Here is a 10,812-nt window from a genome sequence, read left to right on the forward strand (position 1 = left end):
ACTCCTGACCTTCCCCCTCTTCCTGTGTCCTCTAAAAACCACATGTTAGCAGGCCCAAAACCAGCCCAGTTTTCTACACAAATCATTTTCAAGCTTCTTCACAGTTTGCATGAATACATACAAATATTTCCTTACAATTCCCTCTTTTGCACTCTTAAAAAAGAGAGTGCAATTTATACAAGGCACTTGCAAAAAACTGCATCCTTGTCTGCTGAGTCTCCATACTTTTTATTCTCAGTGTCCACAGTGAAGGGCACTCCGTCCAGGCTCTCGTTGCAGATGACGCAGCGGAAGCAACCGGGGCGGTAAGACTTCCCCAGGGCCTGCCGGCCTGCATGTCCATGATTAGATGTCCACCTGCGTTGCACTTGTCTGCAGACTGCTGGAACCCAGAGTACAGAAAGTCCTCTTCACAGAAAACTCTTCCTGCGTCATAGTAGAACGCCTTCCCTCTCAGCCTTCGACTACAGGCGCTGCAGGTGAAGCAGCTGTCATGGTAGAGGCTGCCCATAGCTTGGCAGGGCTGGCTCCATACACCGTCTTGTTGCACTTAACCCACACTCCTGTTTCAGCGGAGAGTGGAGTCCCCTCTGATCCGCTGACGGCGGCTTCTGGGCTGATGCTGAATAGATGTCCTCCCGATCTTCCTTCTCCGGTCCGATGATGATGCCTCCCGGGACGACTGCTGGATGGATGATGGATGTCCTCGAGGTCCTTCTCCTCCAATCCGCTGATGACAGCCTCCGAGTCGACTTCCATGACGAGAGCCAGATCTGTCCTGATGTCGTCTAGGGTCCTCGCAGGTGTTTTCCCCGCCGCACACTGGCTCCCGTGGTACCAGTTGTCCCCCTTTCCTTGTAGGCGGACGGCATGGGATGTCCTCTGGGTCACTCGGTCGGGGCCGGAGAGCCTGGGGTTGACAGTCAGCCTCCTGCGTCTCGGGTCCTTCTTTCGGCGTCAGCAACCTGTGTGGAGAAATCTGATACAAATCCCTCAAGCCTACGCTCCGGGCTCTGGGGCCCTCGGCTGTTTAACCCACCAGTGCGTGGCAACTTGGAGCCTGTTGGTGGGGTATCTTAAAACAACAGACGTGTGTGCACAGGTTTTCTAAATTAATTGTGCTGCTTCAGAATCTTGGACTGTGCCCACTAAATAAGAACCCCAACATCTTTAGGTAAACTAAATAACATATTTCAATAGCTCTGAATTTCTGACAAGCATCTGTATTTATTTTTAAATGAAATCCCTGAGATCCCATTAAAAATCTAAAAATATGATTTGAACTGCTAATGTTTCTGGTAAAGAAACACACTAATCTTATGGATTCAAAAACAACCAAAATCACAATACTAACAAAGTGAATGGCTTCCTGGTGATACTGCTTCTACCCGTCAGTGCTTAGATATTATCCCACTAAAAAATGAATACAGAATTCCCACCAACTGTCATCAAATGTCTTTCTAAATGTAGATGAAATGTATATCCCCATAATGACCTAAACAATAAAGTCTATGGCTTTTACTTCTTTACCAGACTAGTTACATGATGTTGTCCAAATCACATTGTGTCTCATTACATTACTATGTTTTAGCTTAACTGTAAATATGTTCTTTCTACATTTCAAACCTCAGTTACTTTAATACCTGTTGAAACATTAGTTGACACATTACTCACCGGTCAGCCTCTCCAGTATTTCATTCTGGACTTACATCTCTCTGGTAGCCCCTTGGCCACTGATTCTCTACCTGTGTTACCTGCTATAACTCAATCAATACTAGAGACATGTCAACATTCACCAAACAGCCTCTTATCCCCAAATATGGAGCAGGTCAATTCTAAAACTGTCAATCAATGGTCAGATTGAACAATGGAGTTGGGCAGCAGGTTCCTTTCAGTCCCTAAATGAAAAATGTACATTGTAAAGTTTACACTCCCCCTTTTTTACACATTCTCTCATGTGTAAACAAAAACCTGTATGGGAAGAAAACCTTCAGGTCATAATGGATTATACGACAATACCAAACATTTTTCCCAGTAAACACTTGAGAGTGTTTCTCTCCATCATTCAGTCCTAAAAGAAACAGAATTCCAAATTTCATAGTTTGAGTTTCACATTCTTCAAACCGCCACCTCCTGTGGGAGTGAAACATCATGAAGCAGATTAGATACGGTTTCCCCTTTTGTGCAATGTTAGGAAACCTCTCATTTCACACATTATTATCACACAAAAATAATGTGTTAGTCCAAAACATGCTTGATTAGTCATCGTTTTAAATCATGCAGTTGCACTGATCAGGTGCAAACATACACACACTCACACTCACACTGTCAGGTTGTAAAGTCAGGTTTGGTCAGGTTCACCGCAGAGTCAGTCATTGACAGTGCCTTCCCAAGTTACCCTGTCGGTCAGTTGGTCTCAGTCTTTTTGGCCATGTGTTGTGCTCTGCAGAGACTTTGATGTTCCAGCACAGGCCAGCATCCTCCGTCTATACAAATCTGTATATATGGAGCGCCATCATTTATTAATTCACCATTACAACTATAATGTTCAAGATATCTCCAACCCCTCCTTGCTGTTTCCCACATTCCCTGAAAAGTGTCTAGCCAAAAAAATGTCACTTCCTTATTGTACTATTACTATTACTGCAATTCATTTACACCTAATTAGTATTAAAATGACTAATAGATCTATTTCAGAAACATGTGTACATCACTATCTTGTGTCAAAACATTACTAGGATCTGTAAAGCTCTGCTATTTATTCCATAACTCATTCTATCAATTTATCTTCAATTCTGGTGCACTTAAAGAACAATGTTACCCTCTTTCACAGTGCGTGGAACTCTGGGTGTCTGAACATGAAACCAGTACCTCAAATTGAAATACTATATTTTGTTTAGAACCAGCTTTCCCTTCAACATGACCTATATAAATAAATATTTATCTGATCTTATAGAGCTGTTACTAAAACTCTCCCTTTGAACTGATCAATACTGTAACAAATTAAAACACTACCAAATTCACACACGAATAAAAAATCCAGTGCATACTTCCTTCATGCCCCCCCCTTTTTTTATCAGTGTGTATTAGACTGATTTTCCACTTCCCTTTAATAGTTCCCCTCTTTTCCGCTATTTTTATTTACCAATTGACTAATTTATGGTCCATACATCTTCTTATCTTCACTTATTTATCAAGTCAATTCAAGTTCTTTACAATACATTAGTAGATACCTTGTGGAGTCTTCACAATAACTAATCCCCTCTAGGATATGAAATCCATTCATCTTCAAGCAGATACTATGTCCTTATTTATGTTTTGTTCACGATAACAATGGTATAACAACCACATGTCATCCATTCTGGTCCACCTAAAAACCAATGTTAAACTCTTTAGCAGTGTGTGGAACCCTGGATGTCCGAACATGCAACCATTCCTCCCTCCTTTATCAAGGATTTAAAAACAGAAGTCATTTCATATTTCCCATGGTAATAACTATGCTACAATGGTGAAATCAATTATTTAGATTGGAATACTATATCTGGCTTGGCACCAGCTCTCCCTTTAACATTATCCATACAGATAAAGATTTGTCTTATAGAGTGGTTCCTAAAACTATCCCACTACTTTATTCACACGTGAATAAAAATGTCAAAGAATATTTTGTTAACCTGATGAAAAGATTGAAGAATATGGTTGTACTTTGTCATGTGGCCCCCTTTAACCCTCAGTGTGTTCTCATTTTACTCTAATAGTTTACACTATTTTTAATTTAATAAATCTTTCTGTCTTTACGTATTTATGCTTTAAATGTGCGTTTTGTGAATAAGTGTGTTTATGTGTAAACTCACTCATTCCCGTTTTCCTTTTCTCCTCCTCTGGTTTTCTCAAGCCGTGACCCCGGCCTCCTCACTTCAAATCGACCATGCCAACACCTCTGATTCTGTGTTCTCTTCAGTCCATCAGCTGTAACTTCATCCGCTGTCAGCCATTGGCCCAGTTACCTCCGCATGCCCCATCTTGCACTGCTTTGCATTTCATCCCCTCCTTTACAGTCTCTCTGCTGTTTTTATGGAGGGCAGATTCTGCTCTCATCTCCCACACTTTGCTCTTGTGCTCAGCTTGGAACTTCATGGTCCTGTCTGAGGGACTGATGAGCGTAGATTTCGGCCCGTCAGCATGCTGTCTGGTTCTGGATGCCACAGGTGGAGATAGTTCTGGCTGCAGTCTTGTTGTTGTCGTTTCAGCTCTGGTTCTCTGTCTGTTCGATGGAGAAGGAGGAGTTTCCTGTTGGGTTAGGTCTTTTGTCTGCTTTGAGGGTCGGGACCGTAGCCTTTTCTAACTCAGAGGGGGAGTCCAGGTCTCGGGACGCATTACCTATAAAAGATCTAGCACACTGAGGTTAAATAAATCCAACCCTTTCCACTCTGACTCTTTGTAATCATACTATCTGTCTTAATTGTTAAATGCCATCTAAACAACCTAATTGATGTCTACAAATGATATTACAAAAACCCACTCTAAAAATTGTTTCATCCATTGCTACATATGTACCCAACATAACTCTTTCAGGAAACCATTTTCTCCTATACATTGAAAAACGTACATGTTTCCAGCATCACATATTCCACACACTACGAAAGAACATCTACATATTTTCTCCAATATTTTAAGCTAGTTTCTATAGCAAGATTACCATGTGTGACATAATAATCAGATGTCTTGTTTGCTAACCAAGAATATTAAACTTTAAAATGTCTTTTGGCCAGTTGAAGTCCTGCTTACTTCATCCTTAAACTCTTCTTTAATTTGAAACCAAAAAAGGTCTTCCTTCTCCACCATGATCCTATCTCTATATCAAAGTCCAGACAAACTGATGATTTATCTTTATAAACCATGAGGAATGAAAACACTATTCTCCCTTACTTCAGTTCTAAATCAAATGAGCCAGACAGGAAACCCCCTTTAACCACTTGCTTATCCTATTATTTTTGATCAAAGTTGTGTTACAAGCAGGTTAGATCTGTAATGAATTAAAATCAATATTTAAAGACGCAATATAAGTTAAATATATTGTTAAGGTAATTACTGTTTTATTGTGAAGGAATCTCTGGCGAACAGCGGCCTTTGGCTTTTATTTTGACAATCGTTCTAATGCATTAACTATAGTCGTGAAAGAGACAAGGAGGGGGAAGGCGTGTGGAAGCAAGCAATGAACTGAAAATGCCACCAATCCTCTGTTTTAACGTGATGGCGGACATTGAAAACCGAAGCGGGCATAAGTACCCCTGTCTTTTGTACCATTACATTTACCAACATAAAACAAGGTCTTTACTAATCAACAATGACAACCTACAGACAGCTAATTTCTTTAAATATACGCAATATATTGACTTCGCTTTTATTTATCTGACTTAATTAACGTGCTTCCCCCCCTTTCAGCCACTAGATGGCAGCAGCAGAGCACCAATGAGCTTCACTCTTCTGACTCAATGTCTGATATCCACAGACAATGCTCATACAGGTTATTCAGGTAAAAATCACACAGATTTATTCCCCGTACAGTTTGTCCGGCTTGATAACGTGCTTCATATGTCGTCACGCAGGACTCTCTGCCTACCTTGCGATCAACGTTATGTTTACGTCAGCCTTTCAAATTAATTTTTACAGACAAGGGAAACGGGAGCCGGTCTCGTCACAATGTAGGTGACGTTAGCGCTCTCTCCCAAGGATTTAACAGAATAGCAGTCCACTGACACTTTCGCTTATTCGGTCTCAGACTGCTATTTTACCCCCAGTTATAAACGGCGGATCGATCTGAAATATCGATCATCCAGGTTACGTCGTGTGAGACTTACACCCACATCCCACGAACTGCACCGCTCCTACGCCACTTCAGGACTAAAATACCTGAGATCCACGCAAACTGCTCTAATTTCTCGTTACGCAGGACTCTCTATACCTGGCGATCAACGTTCACGTGTTATATATAACTTTCCTAACATGGTAAAAAGGATGCATTGTATACTCCATTCAAACTTCAAAAACACTCTGAAACGCCTACAGACAATCTTACAGGGCCCTGCTATTGTCCGAGGCGTCTAAAAGTGCTTGTTCCCGACCCAGTGTGGTCCTCTGAATCCTTCCACAGCTCATGTTTATTCAGCGTCGAGTCACCATTTGTTAGGAGATATTAATGTTAATTAGGCCGCATTTCCAAATCTCCTCGCGTCCCTACACAAGCCATTATCTTACAGGAAGGAAACCCAGAACATACAAGTAACCGTTTAACAATAATCCATTTTAATGGTAATATACAATGCAATACAATCAAGTACAATCAATACAGTACAAATTACATACAGTTCTGTGGGATCCCACATTTACCTGATACTCACGTGAGCCAGCCAGCCAGCCAGCCAGCCAGCCAGAGGAGAAAGAGGCCGAACACAGCGGGGTTACTGTCTATATCCCTCTCTGACCCAAGGAGGAGTTATCTGCGCCTCCCTTCCAGACCAGTGATTGGCTGCCCAAATTATCATCAACACCCCACATCAGGGATGACTGTATGTTAACTCCTGACCTTCCCCCTCTTCCTGTGTCCTCTAAAAACCACATGTTTGCGGGGCCAAAACCAGCCCAGTTTTCTACACAAATCATTTTCAAGCTTCTTCACAGTTTGCATGAATACATACAAATATTTCCTTACAAGTTCGAACTTTGATTTTTTTTCCAAAGCCACATGTCATGCTATTTCATGACATGTGTTTATTCAGCCCCTTCTGGAGGAGCCTCAGCTGTGACCCTGCAGCAGGGCAACACCGCCCCCATGTGGTCACAGAGGGAAACACATCCATTCAAGCTGATGGCTGCATCTCCTTCCCTAACTTTTAAAGGTCCCCTATTATTTATCTTTTTCAACAATATATTACAGTTCTCAGATATATACAGAACCTGTCTCCGATTGGCTGAAACACCAAACAGATCACTGCAACATCCCATAATCCCCTCTGTTTCAGCCCTGTTCCAAAAGGGCTGATTCTGTCTGTAACTTTAAATGCTAATGAGCTGCTGCTGGCAACGCCCCTCTGAGAGATGATTGGTTACAAAAACACAATGGTGCTCTAGGAGGAGATGCAGGTGATAAGGTGGGGGGACAACGACACATATTTATGTATAAAATACATGAAAAAGTGACCTTTAATATTTTTGACAATTTTTTCGAGGGACACTCTAAACCAGTTCAAATGTGGATCGCAGTAGTCATTTATACAAACAACCACTAAGTGACACAAACATCCACCGCCAACACAGACTAACCCAGTTTATGACAAATAAAAAAAGCTTCTGTGCAATAACACTTTATTTATTAAAACATATGTATGCGATTACTGGCTGATTCTTTGATACTTTTATATGTTTGCTTACTATGATTTTATTAACATATTTTTGCCTCTTTTTTTATTATGTTTAACTAAAGAGTAGTTAATGGTATCAGTGAAGGATTTCTGCTTCTGAATCACTGTTAGTGTAACATTTTACACATCTGAATTGATCTGTGCACGTCAGCTCTCAGTTATCATGGTATAACCCTGTGTGGTTGCAGTTATGAATCTACATAACTGCAACAACACTGCACTTATCTTTACAACCAGTTATGACATATCGTTGGTAAGGGAAACAAAGATTGTGTTTAGTGATGACCTCACCATCTGTCAAAGTGATGTGTCTGATGGGACAAGAGGGAATCATTATGGAAATCCAGAGTTACCAATTCCAAATTAAAAGTCTTCACTCAATTGGAAACTGTAGTTTACAATTTTGTATCTACAATTTTTAAGTTTCCTAAAATGATGACATTTTCAAATCAGTAGTTAATGCGGAAATGAAATTAGAAAGCTTTTTTACTTGAATCTGCCTATTTTATATAGTTATTCTATGCTTAATATTTTATTTATCAGACGATATAGCAGTGTCCTAAAAAGGTTGCTAGAAGTAAAAATAAGTTAATAATTAGATTTTTAATCACAATGCTTTGTACGTATCTTTATGTAGGCTATTGTATGTTTATATTGCATACAACTGAAAGTCAAATATTTTCTCAATATATAACAACCTTACTTAATGCAGGACATAGTATTTTGCATCACACAATACTGTCGATACAATTGTAGTGAAATGCAATATTATTTGCACCATTATAAGTAATACCGCACGGTAGTCTTTACACAATACGGTTTGACATTGTTTAAAAACTTATTGGAATATTTTGTTCCATTTTTTGGGTTTATGTTGTTTTCTGTTTCCTACTTGACGCCTACAGTGACATTCTATAACTATAGGAACTACTTTAATCGATACAAACTGTAAGCCTATTGTATACAGTTTGTTGGAAATGCATATAGAGATCAGTCATGGAAGAAGAGTCGATATTTCATTTTATTATGGGTTCATCAATAGTTATGGATATATATTAATAATCTCTTTACAATACAACATAAGATCAGAAGAGCATGACAACAGAATCTCAAAGTTTAAAAAAAAAAAAAAAGAGCATAAATAGACCAAATACATGTTTTTAACTTAGATATAGATTCATAAGTACTAATATTGTGTCTGCATGCGCCACGGAACACCCTCAACCACTTCTGTACACACACGAGATCTGTGGAGAGCTGATGTGCAGACGACTCTGTGAGGCTACTGCAGACCGTACTGAGGACAGGCCCGACATAGACACAAGGGACTCAGGAAGCACTTAATACACACACACACACACACACACACACACACACACACGCACACACGCGCGCGCACACACACACACACACACACACACACGCGCACACACACACACACACACACACACACACACACACACACACACACACACACACACACGCACACACACACACACACACACACACACACACACACACGCTTTGAGTAACATACCATAATGTCTGGGAGACCCTGATTTTATAGACTGCAATTCTCATCTGTTCCTGAGGAAAGTAAGCCAGCCTCACACTCATCTTTGACTCAGATTTCCGCAGCATTACAGCCAAGGTTTTCAACTCAGAGCTGCCAATCTAATATATACAAATACATATAATAATAACATTACATTGAAATGTCCCTTTCCATTCGCTGAGCATCATGTACTAATATTGACTTATTGCAAACATTGGGAATAATTTATACATTTGAAAGTGTATTATCAGTGCAACATTTTTTTAAATGTATCACTTTGCAAGCTGGCTTCATTTTAAGATAACAAGTCCCATTTCATGACACTATGCGTCAAACTGCAAATGTTTATGGAGATATTGGTAAATGGAATTTCTGGCATGAGTTTAGAGTTAACGTAAGTAAAAAAAAACATGTTGATAACAAATTGACTCTCACTTTATATTTGTGTTAGGGTTGGGCAAGTTAACACGCTATTAACGTGTTAATTAATTGTCGCGGAAAATTATTGTATTGTGCATTAACATTTTTTTAAATTAAAATGATTATTTTGAGAGTCTGTTGCTCAATGGCTCTGAATACACATACAGACAGACCATGGGTCAGGGGGGGGTGGTGTTGATCAGGATTGGTTTAGGATTGGCGTCATCACGCGTCTCAACCAATGAGATTTTTCAGGGCGGGCCTAAGACTGCTGCAGCGCTCACATGAACAGAAACATGGAGAAAGGTACCAAACTCTTACGTGCACATGTTCCATCTGTTCAGACGGAGGAGTTGATCGGACCAGAGTTATTTGTGACCACTGAAAGTTGAATATTGTCTCTCTGGACTCTGAGGGTAACGCCTATAATGAACCAGATAAAACGTTAAAGCCCTGGCAGTTGCAAATAGCTTTGGTTTTATATTTGATTTGATTAATATCAAATCAAATCATTAAATTAATTAATGTTGAAGTTGAGATTTACAATATATATTTGAACAGCTCCTGGGTAAAGGGGATACTGCTGTTAAAAAGCACTACTGCACTTTTGTTCATATCGCAGTACTTTCAAAATAAAAGTACGCAATACACTACTTTTACATTTTGCGCATAACAATGTGATTAATCACTTAAAATTGTCAATCATTGCCCAGCACTAATTTGTATTAATGTATTAATTCATGTTTTTATTTAATTAAGAACATTGTCATATTTTAGTGTTTTTAATTCCATTAAAAGTGTTCTTGATTTGCAGAAGGTGTAAGCCAATGGATTTTCCTGTCAAATCTCACTTTTCACTATGTTATTTTTTAACATTGGACATTTCATTTGAATGTTCTTTATAGTTGTGTTAGCCTTTGGAGAACACTGAGAATACTTTTTTGGCAGTAACGGGAAACATTTTCCATAAAGATTCTGTTCAGTATTGGCAGTCCTGGTCTTCCGTAGAATTGACCTTTTTTTCCTATTTCACGTTTCATGTTTTTGGGACCAGCTCCAACAATTGGACAATCTCTGTCATCATTGTGCATCTCCCACTGCTTCTGTTCTAACGTGAGTCATCCTGTCTGAATAATTATCCAGGCCTTTATTTGAGAAGTTTCCGGAGCCTCGTTTCCACTAAAGATTACCAATGTGCTAATCTTCCCGTTTCCCCTAGTTCACATTTGAGTGATGTTGTTCCTGCTCTACTGCTCCTCTCAGACACACAGACAGAAAGCTTGCTACTGGAACACTAAAGAAATGATTCAGTAAATGGTAAAAGAAAAACAAAACAACTCTTTCAGCTTCAGTATAGCCGTTTCCTCTTGAATATGGCTCACTGTCATCACCATTTAGACACAGAGGTAATTAGATCCT

Source organism: Pseudochaenichthys georgianus, chromosome 17, assembly GCF_902827115.2.
Source record: "Pseudochaenichthys georgianus chromosome 17, fPseGeo1.2, whole genome shotgun sequence".
In the NCBI taxonomy this organism is placed as follows: Eukaryota; Metazoa; Chordata; class Actinopteri; order Perciformes; family Channichthyidae; genus Pseudochaenichthys; species Pseudochaenichthys georgianus.